This window comes from Canis lupus, chromosome 7, assembly GCF_003254725.2.
Source record: "Canis lupus dingo isolate Sandy chromosome 7, ASM325472v2, whole genome shotgun sequence".
Classification (NCBI taxonomy): domain Eukaryota; kingdom Metazoa; phylum Chordata; class Mammalia; order Carnivora; family Canidae; genus Canis; species Canis lupus.
The window spans coordinates 2,815,159-2,830,248 of NC_064249.1; the positions used below are offsets into that span (position 1 = coordinate 2,815,159).

Genomic DNA, 15,090 nt, shown 5'->3' on the forward strand with positions numbered 1-15,090 from the left:
AAGCCATTATTTTATTTATTTATTTATTTAAACAATCCATTTATTCCTTATACTGATTAAATTTGAATGTTTGGTGTGGTCGTCAGTAACCATAGTGTATGTAATTCATATAAATGAGTGGCTCTCAGGGTGAGCATATTAACCAGTTGGCAACACAGACTTAGGTTGTTGGTTTCAAAACTCATTTTTGAAATGGGTCTGTCATTGAAACCTTTGTGTATCCAGTCTAACGTGGGAGGATTAAAGGCATTATTTTTACTGACAATTTCCTTAACCTATTTTCAAGAGTGAGTCATTTTTAAGTATCTGCAAATATGTCTCCTCCGTTAGCTGCTTTCATGGATATGCCGTGTCAGTGTGCAAATAAATACTTGTATTTAGAAAGTTAACCTATCGTGGTTCCTGCAGCAGCTTATTGCTGCCCTCCAATTTTATTTCCCCCTTTTATCTCTTGTCCACCGTGGTCCCTAACTTCATGTCACGTGTGTTCCTGCACTATATACAGCAAATATTCCTTGTCTGAGCATGCCCTCTTTTCTTGGTACCAAACATGTATGCATTGTCTTCTCGTGGGCACTGCTTTGTCATCCCCATCCTGCCCAAGGGCTTGCCAATCTGTACTCTGAAGCACGTCACCTCCCACCTTCCAGGAATCCCACGCTGTTTATTTCTCTTCTCTTTTTGTTTATGTATTTATTGTTTAAACTGTTCTGCTGTTTGGTTTAATTGATGGGATTTGAGAAAATCTGAGAGCCTACTACATGGGTCAGCAGTACTTCTGCAGTCTGCGGTGGATAACAGGATCTAAAGTATGATTTCCTTTTTCTCAAGCATCGTCACCCTTCTCTTAGATTATTTCCATCAATTTTTAATCATGCTTAAGTACCTCCAATTAAAAACAAGCCTTCACTTGATCCATCATTTCCTTCTGTTTCCCTGCCTCATCAGTCATCTTTCTTTTACAGCTAAGTTCCCTTAAAAACTTGGAAAAATTGTCTATTCTGGCAGTCGAGTTCCTCACCTTCTTCTTGCCAGCCCACTCCTACTTCTTTTCCCATCTTTTCTCTGCCTCCTGTATGGGTTGCCCTCTTCCATGTGGTTATGAAACACTGAGATACATCAAGGCTCTGTCCTAGACCTCTTTTCTTCATACTCTCTGCTGTCTTTAGCCCTACTGGAACAGCAACTGGCTTCTCTCAAGAAAAAATCTGATGCTGTTGCCAGAATAAGGAAAATGGACACTGGAAGCAGCTATTAGGTAAGCAAAAAATAAACAACAGAACAAAACAAAAGCAGACTAGAAGTCTATCACAATGAGCACTCTGTTATTTATGATTTATCCTCAAATTTATCATTCCTTTTTTTTAAGATTTTATTTTTTTTATTTATGAGAGACACAGAGAGAGGCAGAGACACAGGCAGAGGGAGAAGCAGGCTCCATGTAGGGAGCCCAATTCGGGACTCGATCCCAGGACCGGGATCATGAGATCACGAGATCATGACCTGAGCCAAAGGCAGAGGCTCAACCACGAGCCACCCAGGCATCCCTGTCATTCCTGTTCTTTCTCAGCCATCCTATACCCAACCATTTTGTGGCCCCTTTCCCACCATCTATTACTTCTATGCTTTTGAACTACTTAACACACATTTGGAATTTTTGTTTCTCCCCCAAACCTGCTAAATGAAATCCTACCCACTGCCTAAGACCCAGAAGCTATCTTCCTGGAAACCCTAAATTAAACTTCTCCTTCTATGTGTTTTCTTAACTATTTACTTCTCTGTTTGGGCACTGATTCTAATTTATAGTATAGTTACTTCTGTTTTGTAGTCCAGTTCTCTGCTAGAGTGTAAGCTCATTAAATTCTGTGGGGACAAGGACCGTACCCTGTTTATCTTTTTTTTTTACCCCTCATAGGCTTTAATATGTCGCCAAGTTCATTAAGTGCTAAGTAATTTTTTTGTTGGTTTGATGATTGTTGTCTTTCCTAGGGAGTCATAAGCAGGCATATTGGAACTTTACAGAATTAAAGAGAGACAAAAGGAAAAGATGAAGTTTTATTTTTAACACTCTGTTATTTAAATAACAAAGTCAGTCAGAATAGGCATAGATTTTATATTCCGAGAGCTACTGTGTTACAAAAGCTCCTTATGTCTCATATTGTTACATAGAGAAGATAGCCTAATACTAAATATTGTGAGTTTTTCCTGTAGTCTGGTTTTATCTCTAATAAATGACCTGCCCTTTGGTTGTTTGTGTTGGTCAGACATGAGCCTCATGTCCTAAACAGATGCAAACAATTTTGGAATAACCTCTTTCAACAACCAAGTTCTAGGAAAATAGAATCGCCACTGTGATAATTTGGAAAGAATACTGATGACCTTCAGCTTCAAAACAATGCAATTGCAGCATTTTTCATGTATTATTTATGAGAACACTCATTCTATAAGTCATACAGGGAGGGGCATGGCCCATGTTTATACCCTAGAGGCGCTTGCACTTTCCCAAGGATGGGTTAGGAGAACATCACTGCTCATATCTTTTTCTAAACACTGTGTAAGTCTGAGGTGAATGTGACCTCAGTTTTTTCTTCTCCAAGACAGTTGTGCTTATAGGATTCTAGAACAATAATTTCAGCAGAAGTAACTTTCCAATCTGAATATAAGACCCTGACAAACACGGGTGCTTCACATTGGGCTGACTCAGCATTACGTCACACAGAAAACTGTTTCTCTGACAATAGCAATGGGGCACGAATTGATGGAGATAGAGGTCAGGGACACCATGAAGGGTAAGTAAAGTGGCCTCTGTTAGTGGTCCTTAACTCTGTGCGTGGCGAATTTCAATTTCCATGCAGCTCTGGATTTCTTCTTAAGACCTACCTCGTACAGGTCATATGTCCAGAAATACAGCATTGTCATTTCTGAATCACCTGGCTCCTACAGTCTTTGAGGTTATTTCCTATAAATATCATACCTTCTGCCAAAAACAGAGTAAGACCTTAATATATCATATTTAAGAAACAGAATACACAGAGTCGATTATATTCTGGTTGGTTAAAATGATGTCTGGGAAAGGCAGTATTTTATCATTTATTTTAATGTCTTTGTCTTTTAAGATAACTGACATTCATCACTTTCTTTGCTGCCTATGTCTTTTTTTTTAATCAACGTGTTTCTGTGTTGTTTGAGCCAGAAACAGACTTACGTGGGGATGATTCTGTTTTAAAATTATGCTTTTTAATGTGTAGAGTACTTTCAGAAGTGTATTGCGCAAAAAGGGCAATAATTAGGGCATAATTGTTTTACAAAGAGGATCTCTGCTTTACTAAGTTACTGTGGCTTCATTTAAAAAAGAGGCCTACTTACTAGTGGTTGTCTATTCAAATAATTACTTGCTAAACAGCCTGGCTAGAAGAGGATTTTTTTTTAAATTTTTTTATTTATTTATGATAGTCACAGAGAGAGAGAGAGAGAGGCAGAGACACGGGCAGAGTGAGAAGCAGGCTCCATGCACCGGGAGCCTGACGTGGGATTCGATCCCGGGTCTCCAGGATTGCGCCCTGGGCCAAAGGCAGGCGCCAAACCGCTGCGCCACCCAGGGGTCCCTAGAAGAGGATTTTTAGGTTATTCTTTACCAATAGGGTTACCAGGTAAAACACAGAGTGCCCAGTTAAATTCAAATTTCAGATAAACAAGTAATTTTTTAGTATAATATGTTCCAAATATTGCATGGATATACATATACTAAAAAAGGATTACTTGTTTGTCTGAAATTCAAATTTAAGTGAGTGTCTTGTCATTTGCTAAGTCTGGCAAACTTAATTGGGTAGCAGAAACCCTTGAAGCATTGATGAAACGTTTCATCACAAAATTTCAACTTGTAAACAACCATTCTTTGGGTAACATTTCTCTTTTTTTTTTTTTTAAATTTTTATTTATTTATGATAGTCACAGAGAGAGGGAGAGAGAGGCAGAGACACAGGCAGAGGGAGAAGCAGGCTCCACGCACCGGGAGCCTGACGTGGGATTCGATCCCGGATATCCAGGACCGCGCCCTGGGCCAAAGGCAGGCGCCAAACCGCTGCGCCACCTAGGGATCCCCAACATTTCTCTTTTTTGCATTAAAGGTGATTTATGTTAGACAATACACACAAAAGTTCTTTGTGAATTGAATATATGGGTATGGAAGTATTGTTGATGTGCATTACAAACAGCATCATTCAAGAATCCACAGGGCATGACAACAAAGGCTTGTGTGGAGAGAGGAAGGTAAGAGGATTTTTTTTTCTTCCGTATCATTTCAGTCTTCCTAAACTGCCATGACTCTGACACAAACTCTCTTAGAGGGACAAATACAGGAAGTAAGTGGTATTGGAGCTAAGTTGAAAGCAATTAAAAGGAAAAGAGAAGAAGCAGAGAGGGCCAAGGCACTGCAAAAAAAGGCGACCTGAGTTCAAATTCTACAGGCACAACTCAGAAGCTAATGTTACCTAACTTCTGGTTGTTACTGCTTCTGCTGCTGCTGCTGCTTCTTCTTCTTCTTCTTCTTCTTCTTCTTCTTCTTCTTCTTTCTTCTTCTTCTTCTTCTTCCTTCTTCTTCTTTCCTTCTTCCTTCTTCTTCTTCTTCTTCTTCCTTCTTCTTCTTCTTCCTTCTTCTTCTTCTTCTTTCTTCTTCCTTCTTCTTCTTCTTCTTCTTCTTCCTTCTTCCTTCTTCTTCTTCTTCTTCCTTCTTCTTCTTCTTCTTCTTCTTCTTCTTTCTTCTTCTTCTTCTTCTTCTTCTTCTTCTTCTTCTTCTTCTCTTCTTCTTCTTCTTCTTCTTCTCCTCCTTCTCCTCCTTCTCCTCCTTCTTCTTTCCTTCTTCTTTCCTTCTTCTCCTTCTTCTTCTTCTTAAAAAGTCTTTATTTATTCATGAAAGACACAGATACAGGCAGAGGGAGAAGCATACTCCACATGCAGGGAGCTCAATGCAGGTCTCGGTTCTAGGACCCCAGGATCACACCCTGAGCCAAAGCCGGGTGCTAAACCGCTGAGCCACCCAGGGACTCCTGGTTGTAGCTGTTTCTGTTGGCCCTCTAGATACATGGCTTTTTGCCGGAAGCAGCTGAATCCTATCAAGAATAATTATTGGTAAGGAGGTAAGAGAACAACAATGATGAAAAAACAAGGAAGGGGAAGGACAGGAAGGAGGAAAGAGAAAGGATAAAATTTAGAAGTCTTAAAAAATTTCTTAAAAAGTAAGAGGAAATGCAAACAACCATCCTTACTTCCCAACAATAACAGAATCCCAGGGTATTGCTTCACCTTCAAATTCTTTCCCCCAAGTCCTGCTGTGATTAATGGAACACAGTTGCAACTGGTTAAACAATTATTAAAATTTGTCTAATGAATGGAAATATTCAAAACAATTAAAAGGAGGCTATCCAGCTCCCACATTTCCAGATGAGAAGAGGAGAACTAATATTTTGAAATCTCTAGCTAAGTAACATTGTTTTGGCCAATTGTTCAAATCATTGGTAGATTTTTTTTTCACTTTTTAATCTTCCAACACTAATACGGTCTAGTTTTTATACCACTTGCTTTGTGAAACATACAATTGATATTTTAAAAAAGCAGTTGTACATTGTAATAATGTCCTATGGCGACAGATGGTAATTACACTCACCAATCCCTTTGTTGTACACCTGGAACAATATAATATTGTATGTGGACTATATTTCAGTTAAAAAAAAACGGGAAAAAACAGAAGGCATTAGCACAAGGCAATCTCCTTTCCAGTGGAGTGATTAATAAACATATACCTCCAGACCCTAAGATGTAAGAAAATTAAAAGGATCCTGCTTAAAGAATATTAAGGGATATCATTATTTTTGTATAGAGAACAAAGCAGGTTTTTTCCTAATAGTGGGAAAACTGGACTCGAATCGAGGTGCCCTTGACACCTATATTTTGGTAGAGCCTTATAAATGAATAAGTTGAGGTCTGATCACGATCAAATGGTGTTTCACCCAAACGTTATCAGTGTGTGGCAACACATTGATTAATCAACTCTGGCACGTAAAAGTTTCTGAGAGTTAGGAATAGGACCCAGGCTAGCTGGTCTGCGGTGAGGAATCCGCCCCAATTAGGAGCCACTCCCCAGCTGTCCTGAGGCTCTTCAGGACCGTGATCCTGGCCAAGACCGGCATCCTGCAGCCTCTCAGGTCCTGGCGTCTAGCCCGAGGCACGGGCTCCAGTGGAGCGCCTCATTATCATAGCTTGCATGGCTACAGATGCAAATGACGGCAATTAATCCACTCGTATTTTCAAAGAGATGGTTAAGGCGGAGCCCTCAGCCTTTCCCTGTGGCTCCGGACCCAGCGACCCCCTTGCAGGCAGGAGCCCTGACGGACTCACCGAGGCCTGGTTTGCACCGTGGCAGCGGAGAAGCCCACGGCTACTGCATTTAGCAGCCTCATTAGGTAACGCTGTCTACCCTTAATAGTTCACAGAAACGCTGTCGGCATTTGAAAACAGCGTTAATGGAGGGAGCTTTGGGGGTTTCGGGCAGCTGCTTGGGCGCCCTCGCCTGTGCTTCTCTGGGCCAGCCGCCTTCCCGCCAACCGCGCAGCTCTGGGCCTGCCCGTCACTCCTGTCAGGTCCTATCTGCGTTTCGGGCGCTCCACGGGGCTGCTGAAGGAGGCAATCATTTTAAATGGCTCCAAACGGAGTCAGTTATTGCCTATTATTTATTTACTTGATCTCGGAGTCACAAGAAATTATATAAGCAGAGATCTGAGGCCTCTCTGTTGGCTTCGGCCTGGGCTTGCCCGCTCTGAGTTTAGGTGGGGAGCTTTCATTTGCTGTGAGCTGCATTTTAAGTTGCTCTCTTGAGGCAGGTCTGCTCATTCTGGGGCCTCCTTTGTGCAAAGCTGCTTCCAGTACAGCCAGACCTTCCTTGGGAACCTTTTCCATCTTGGACCGCTCGGAACTGGCTCTGGGCTACCTGGCCCCTCGTGGCTGGCACAGCGGGTACGTGTCTGCAGTACAGTTTCTTTCTCATTCTTCCCGGCTTGCGTATGGGGTGCCGCGTATTAGATAAGCAGACTGCACCTAAGACACCGAAATGACTTAGATGGCGATGCATTGTTTAGGAATTGAAGGAAGAACCCATTCCAGAAATCTCAGGACTTCTCTTTCATTTCCGAATAGAGAAAGGTGTGTCTTTCCCTGGGAGGTTCTGATGAAGACACTCCTGTTCCATCACATGTGTCTTGTGCATTTGCCGCTGATCTCGCTTTCATCCCGTCGGCAGCAGCGTACACCAGTACCTCCCAATGTTTTCCATTGTCGTGGTTCGCATAGAGCAAAGTGATGTTTGTACTGCACACAGGGATGAGCCGAAGGGGATTTGAGGTGTCTGTATGAAGCCTGGGGGGAAATTCATTATTTCTTGTATTTAATGATTATGAGAAGAGAAGAACTTACCAAGCATTAGTGGAGGTATCAAATATTAAAAAAAAAACCCAATAAATAAAACATTTAAAAAAATTTTTACGATAGGAATGCTTAGGTGGCTCAGTGGATGGGCAGCCGCCTTTGGCTCAGGGCATGATCCTGGAGTCCCACATCGGGCTCCCCGCAAGCAGCCTGCTTCTCCCTCTGCCTGTATCTCTGCCCCTCTTTGTGTCTCTCATGAATAAATAAATAAAACATTTTTAAAATTTTTTATTTTTAATTTAAAAAAAATTTTATTTATTTTTTCCAAGTAGGAAATTATGGCTTTCTTTATTAGTTGCTGTTTTTTTTTATTGGAGTTCAGTTCGCCGACATATAGCATATCACCCAGTGCTCATTCCGTCAAGTGCCCCCCTCAGTGCCCGTCACCCAGTCACCCCAACCCCCACCCACCTCCCTTTTCACTTAAACAAATTTTTATGATAAACTTGCTTTCATGCCCACAAAAATTTAACATCAGGTGTTACAGTTGAAATGCCATTTCTGATTAAGACTTTTTAATAATAGCTTTTTCAATATATTCATGGTCAAGTTTGACAGTAGACTCTTCCTGCAATTATATGATAAAAAATTTAAACTAATAAAAAATTTATAGCACTTGAATTATGATTGAAATAACAGTTTTCCTTCTACTTACAAATGTGATTAATGTTGATGTCTTAGGATAACGTTTCTGTAAAACTTTTTTCTTTTTTTCTTTTTTGTTTTTGTAAAACTTTTCCTATCAGATATTTCGACATAATAATAAAGTTACATATTGCAGGTTGCACTTGCATTGTTAGAGCATGCTGTGGCAAAGGGGCAGAAGTATCTGACTTGTATAATGACAGAGATTTAAGCTGATAAACCCAGTGTCCTCCAAGAGCCCCCATCCGACCTCCTGAAACCAAGGGGCTCGTGGAGCTACTTAGAAGAGTTTATGTAGAAGGTTCTGAAGGTGCATTCCTGTCCCTGGTGTTAGGGTCGAAGGTGGTGCCGAGGCGGATAGGGCTTCCAGCAGGCACACGGAGGGAAGCAGCTTGCGTCTTTGTCACCATGCACATTGGACACATCTATCCATTGGTACTGATGTGTTCTGAGTGACTGCTTTAAAAAGCCAAACATCTTCCGCAAAATAGCTATATTTATTTTGAAATAATCTAGATAGCTGGCTCCTAGAAATTAATATCCAGGCAGGAGTCCGCCCTTTGACCACGCTTAGTGAGTGATAGAGCAGCAAATGCCACATACGGTCATTTTGCTTGTCCCCTGCACGCGCTTCTGAGATGTGTCAGCCTCTGAGGATCCCCGCAGGAGGCTGCCTACGGATGGAGGGGATGGCCTGGGGACAAGCCAGTCCAGTCGCCCTGAGTTTCGAGGGGGTTTGTATCACTCAGCACAGCCGTGATCCGTTCACTGTGTACCAGTGTGTTTTGGCACCTCGGTTCGTAAGCCGTTGTGTGGATAATGTTTTAAAAGGACATCTCTGCGTCCCATTCCCCGTGCCATGTATGTGCCTGACTGAGATGCTTTAGGAAGAGCCCGACTGACCAGGAGACCCTGAAATTCTGCACTTCCAGCAAAGGTCTGCGGAAGCGACTTCCCCAGCTGTCTCCCGCAAGGCCATCGGGGGTCAGGGCTGGGAAATACCCAACCGTGACCTGCCGAGTGGTGAAAAATGGCATTTGTGCAGGCAGACCGACTTCTGGGGTGTGTTGGTCCACAGATGCTGCTCCTGTGAGTGGAAGGAGAAGGTGGAGATGAAAGACTCTGCTTTGAGACAGGAGTGTACACTCCCTGACATTTGAGGTACAAAATCACTGTGCTGACTTTGACCCTCACTTCCTTCCTTCTTGCTCAGAATTGGGACGTGGCTGTGCTCGCTTCAGCAGCACCTGTACCAGAAAAAGGAAGTCGAAACATTTCTTCTCTCAAGGTCAGGAATAAACTTCCCATCTTTGCTTCTTTACCCCTTTCCTCTTCACTTCTTATAGGGCCTCATTTATTTCTTTTCCACCTTAAGCTTTGAGTGGTTCCCCCTTCTCTGATTTCTTCTTTTCAACCTTGCAGTGTTTTGTTTTGTCTTTATTTTGCTTTTTCTTCCTAAAACAACTCTCTTGTCTTTCCCCTGGCTGCAGTTCAATTTTTTCCTTTCTCTTCTATTAATGCCTCTGAAGTATAAGAAATTTCACTGCGTTTCTCAAACACTTGAATTTGTCTTCTGCTTTAACTGCTGCACTGAACTGATCTCATTATGGTTCCCACTGACCTTCGTGTTGTTAAATGCAATATGCATTTCCCAGCTCTTAGTGATCGCTTTGCTGCATATGCTACTGTTAATCATTCCTTCTTGGAGAGATTAAAGAGGTTCAAAAATTCTTTGACACTCCTTTCAAGAGATGTTTAATTGCTGTTAAAACTAGTGATACTTATTAAAACTAGTGGGCCACCAAGGCAAAGTAGATGGCAGTTGATGTTTATTCCCCACAGAATTATCTGTATAACTATAACTTTTCATCTCTAACTCAGAAAAAAAATAATAGATGCCTGGGAATTATAATGATAATATATTGATAGGGAAATATCAAGCCTACGGTGATTTTATGTCTGAGAGTTTTTGGGAAGATTTTATTTATTTATTTGAGAGAGAGAAAGGGAGCACGAGTAGGGAGAGGGGCAGAGAGAGAGAGAAGCAGGCTCCCCACGGACCAGGGAGTCCCATGTGGGGCTCCAACCCAGGACCCTGTGATCATGACCTGAGCCAAAGGCAGATGCTCAACCAACTGAGCCACCCGGGTGCCCCCATATCTAAAATATTATTCACAAATGTTACTAGTTCATTATCTGTAATAAGTTATTTCTAGTCCACCTCTCAAGTGGTTCTAGTCATGACACCATGGCTAAGAAAAGTTGCTCTAACCTAACCCCGTGATGAACTGTAACCTGTAGAGCCACTGTGAAGAAATTTTGACCCTCTGACAGTGAAGTCAATGATTATGGACCTTGAAATAGTACTTGAATGTCCAATACATTTTGCTACCTCGTTTCCAATATCAATCACTTTTATTTCTCTTGGGAATCCTCTGGCTGAAGTTCAAGGCCTTTTTCCAATGCCAAAATCTAAAATCTTCATTTCATCAGCTTTGAATGTATTTTTAAAATGTCAGAATGCATTATGACAACTTTATTTATGGGATAAAGCCAGAAAATCCTTTTATTATCTTCAAATACTCAGAAGATATACTGTGTAAAGAATATCAGAGATGTTTCTCTGGAAATCTTTGTATCGGGCTTGGACCTGCCAAAAATTTGCATTATAGTCCCACAGTCTAGATTGGGAGTTGGGGAGAGAGGGATATTAATAGGTGGTGATATAATATAAAAAATCCTGTAATTGGGATCTCTGGGTGGCTCAGTGGTTTGGCACCTGCCTTTGGTCCAGGGCGTGATCCTAGGGTCCCGGGATTGAGTTTTGCGTCAGGCTCCTCCCATGGAGCCTGCTTCCCCCTCTGCCTGTGTCTCTGCCTCTCTTTCTCTGTGTCTCTCATGAATAAATAAATACAATCTTAAAAAAAAAATCCTGTAATTGAAGCACCATGTAACACTGTTTGAGGAAGTCTTCCCAGAAAGGAGAACTTTGAAGTGGGCCTTATAGGACGAGCTGGAGTTTGTGAAGGGAAGAAGTCGTCTAAGGGTCTTTCAGTCAGAAGGAAAATTGTGTGAAAGCACTTTGGGGATAAGTGGTTTGGGAGAAATGCAAATTGTTCCATACACCTAAGTTAAAAGGAGTATGTGACTGTTTTGGCTAGAGTCCCGCTTACATTTTATTTCTGAGGTATCTCAGAAATACCTCACTGTGGTATCTCTTTCCATCTACTGCTTTCTGAAGAGTTAAATAAATGCTGATCCAAGACAGGCTCTGCACCTAGTAGCTTTCCATACTCTTACAGAGTGGGTTAAGATAAATCTCTAGGATATTTATAGATGATACCTTTAAAGCACTCACAGTATATTGACTAAGACAAACTAGAAGCATTCTGTATCTATTTACTTGTGGTGGACGTGGGGAGGGAACTAAAGCATAGACAACAGTGAAAGATTTGTTCAGGAGGGTTTAGAGTATTACTCAGGATCCCTGACTTCCAGGAAAGGCCTTGGTTCATACCTACACACCATCCAAGATCTCCAGACACTGTTTTCCATAGTATCCAGGTTTATCATCATCTTAAGGGAAAGTACATCAAGAGGGCAACTATCTCTGCCTAACAGACCCTTTTTAATATGAAAAGAGTCACCACTTGTACCACCCACCAAGAAAGGAAATACTTCATAGCTCAGTCTTGGGTATCTACTGAGCCTCATGCTATACTTAGCACAACCTAAGGGGAATTAGAGATTACATGTTCTGCATCCACTTCTAATGAGTGGGTTTTTTTCCCTGCACACCAAGCAATTCTCCAATACCAGCAAGGTGTCCTACAATTCAACTCAATTTTCACCACCTGAAGATAGTGTCAGATTCCATAGATTAAAGGTTCATTTCTATGAACTGCATCCCTTCCTCATCCCATACTCCAGACACCACCTGGGCTTCTGACCTACCAGCTATAGCTTGGAGGTTTCAAGGACCCCTTCCTTGGGTTTGATTAATTTGGTAGGGTGGCTAACAGAACTCAGAAACATTTAAATTACTCACAAGTTTTTATTTACTCTACTTAGCAGGTTGTGATAAAAGGATATAATTCAGGAACAGCCAAATGGAAGAGATGCATAGGGAAAGGCATGAGGAAAGAAGGCAGATTTTTCATGCTTTCTCCTGCCACCTCCATATGTTCACCAACCTGGAAGCTCTCTGAATCCAGGTTTTATTACATAGGCATGATTGATCGAATCATTGGCCGTTGGTGATTGAACTCAATCTCCAGCTCATCTGCCTTCCCTGGAGGTCCAATCACATGATTGGCTCCTAGAGCTACCAGCCTCCATCCTTAGTTTATCTAGGGATTTTCCAAAAGTTACCTCATTAACATAATAAAAGACCTTTGCGCTCTTATCACTTCGGGAAATCTAAGTGTTTTAGAAGCTCTATGCCAGAAACCAGGACAAAGACCAATTATATATTTCTTATTGTGAATCACAATGTCACAGATATCTATAAAACTCACCTTCACAGTCAAGGTGACAGTATGGAGCTTAATTACATAGAGTTGGCTCTAAGTCTTAGAATTCTTGTTTTCCCGAATAATCTCATCCATTCCCATTAGCATTAGCTCAAATTTGTGATGAACTCCGAAAACTCCCAGAACTAACTCACTTCTTTCTTTCTTTCTTTCTTTCTTCTCTCTCTCTCTCTCTCTCTTTCTTTCTTTCTTTCTTTCTTTCTTTCTTTCTTTCTTTCTTTCTTTCTTTCTTTCTTTCTTCTTTCTTTCTTTCTTTCTTTCTTTCTTTCTTTCTTTCTTTCTTTCTTCTTTTTCTTTTTCCTTCCTTCCTTCCTTCCTTCCTTCCTTCCTTCCTTTCTTTCTCTCTCTCTCTCTTTTTCTTTCTTTCTTTCTTTCTTTCTTTCTTTCTTTCTTTCTTTCTTTCTTTCTTTCTTCTTTCTTTTTTCTTCTTTCAAGATTTATTTATTTATTCATGAGAGAGAGAGAGGCAGAGACACAGGCAGAGAGAGAAGCAGGCTCCTCACAGGGAGCCTGATGTGGGACTCTATCCTTGGACCCTGGATTACACCAGAGCCAAAGGCAGACGCTCAACCCTATTTGACAGATTCAAAATCAAATTAGTTTTTTTTTCCTAAAAGCCCATTTTAGATGTTGTTCTATTTAAATATTAGTTAATGGTATTATATGCCATTGATCAACCAAGGCAGATACCTGGCAGTCATATTTGATTTCTCCCTATCCTTCACACCTTAATATCTGACCTGTCACTAAGTCCTATTCATTTACTTTTCAAGATAATATTCCATTTTCTTTTGTAGTTCAGTGAGAATGTAGCATTCTACAATTCATATTTATACTTGGTAGCAATGGGTGGTGGTTTTGGAATATCTATTTGACAATATATATTGGCTCAGTTTCATCCAGGTTCTGTATTAGGTTAACTTAGCTTTTTAAGAGTTCTTTCCTCCATTGATTTCTTCTCAGAGAGCATCTGGATGGAGGAAAGCTGACTTACCTCACACAATGTGAGACGTATGTATATGTGTGTGTGCGCACGTGCACTTGTTTGGGGCAGTGGGGTATGTGTGTGTAGGAGATGAGATCCACATGCCATAATTTGATTTCTTTTTTTTTGTTTTTTAAGATTTTATTTATTTATTCATGAGAGATACACACCGGCAGAGACACAGGCAGAGGGAAGAGCAGGCTACCTGCAGGGAGCCCGATGTGGGACTCGATCCCAGGACCCCTGATCCTGAGCCAAAGGCAGATATTCAACCACTGAGCTACCCAGGCGTCCCCATTATTTGATTCCTTGCAGGTCTCCAGTTGAGATGTCCTTCTGCCTCTCCCTGGGTATTAACCTCTGTCTTTACTGAACCAGTGGCTAACAAGTCTTAGCTGGTTTTTGATGGTGTTAACATCCACTGTGGCCAACCATAGGCCCCGCCATTATCCTCAGTCCTGAAGTACCTGCTCTTTGTGGCTTCTGCATTTTGACTCCAGGTCCGTGCCATTTTAGGGGTCCTCTCAGCATGCCTTTGCCTCCATAGCTGGTGGAAACTTCTGGATCTTTTGTGTACTAAGCTCTATGTTGACTAAATGTATCTTTCTGATCACCTCTTTCTGCCAATGCCATTTCTTTATCTCTACCATGAACTATAGTGCTCTCCGATCTAGTCACATTTATCTGAATTTTGTATGCATCCCTTTGAGTTCTGAGCTCTCTCTCTTTTTTTTTTTTTTTTAAAGATTTTTTTTTACTTATTCGTGAGAGACATACAGAGAGAGAGAGGCAGAGACACAGGCAGAGGGAGAAGCAGGCTCCATGCTGGGATCCCGATGCGGGACTCGATCCCCGGACCCCAGGATCTTGCCCTGAGTGGAAGGCAGACGCTCAACCTCTGAGCCACTCAGGCGTCCCGAGTTCTGAGCTCTCTGTTCTACCTCTGGAAAGTGAAGGACTTTCTTTTTTTAGCCTCTTTTTGAGCAGGTTATATTTTCTCCATATGGAGGCAGCATTTGACATCCTTTCCTTGGGGCCATAGGTTGATAGGACTATGGGGGAATATAATTTACAGAGCTAATAAAGACTACATTTACTATTTTCAGAATAATATTCTTATGCAAATACTCATTTATACATACATTATTAAAACAAAATTATACTGTACATATTTTTCTGAAATTTTATTTTATTTTTAGGTCTTATTTATTTAAACAGTTTCTACATCCAACATGGGGCTTGAACTCATGACCCTGAGATCAAGAGTACCATGCTGTTCCAACCGTGCCAGCCAGGCACCCCTGAAACTTCTCTTTTAATCTAATAATATATTTTGGAATATTTTCCATGTTTAGATTCAGATATACCTAATTCATTTTAATGGATACATAGCACTCTATTTTATTTTATGACTATCATAAGTTGTCTGGTTGATGGACATTTAGTTTGTAT

The 15,090-nt window shown here is 41.2% G+C and overlaps 1 long non-coding RNA gene across 5 annotated transcripts in view; it reads left to right on the forward strand.

The window, feature by feature from the left end:
• The window catches only part of LOC112648265 (uncharacterized), a 170,596-nt gene that overhangs the window by 14,279 nt on the left and 141,227 nt on the right, over nt 1-15,090 (forward strand). For 2 of the 5 annotated variants that reach the window (XR_004817509.2, XR_004817504.2), the window contains exon 2: nt 9,335-9,409. The exons of the other annotated variants lie outside the window; for them this stretch is intronic. This is a non-coding gene — a long non-coding RNA (uncharacterized LOC112648265). The remainder of the gene's footprint in view (nt 1-9,334; nt 9,410-15,090) is intronic. 5 annotated transcript variants of the gene reach the window in all.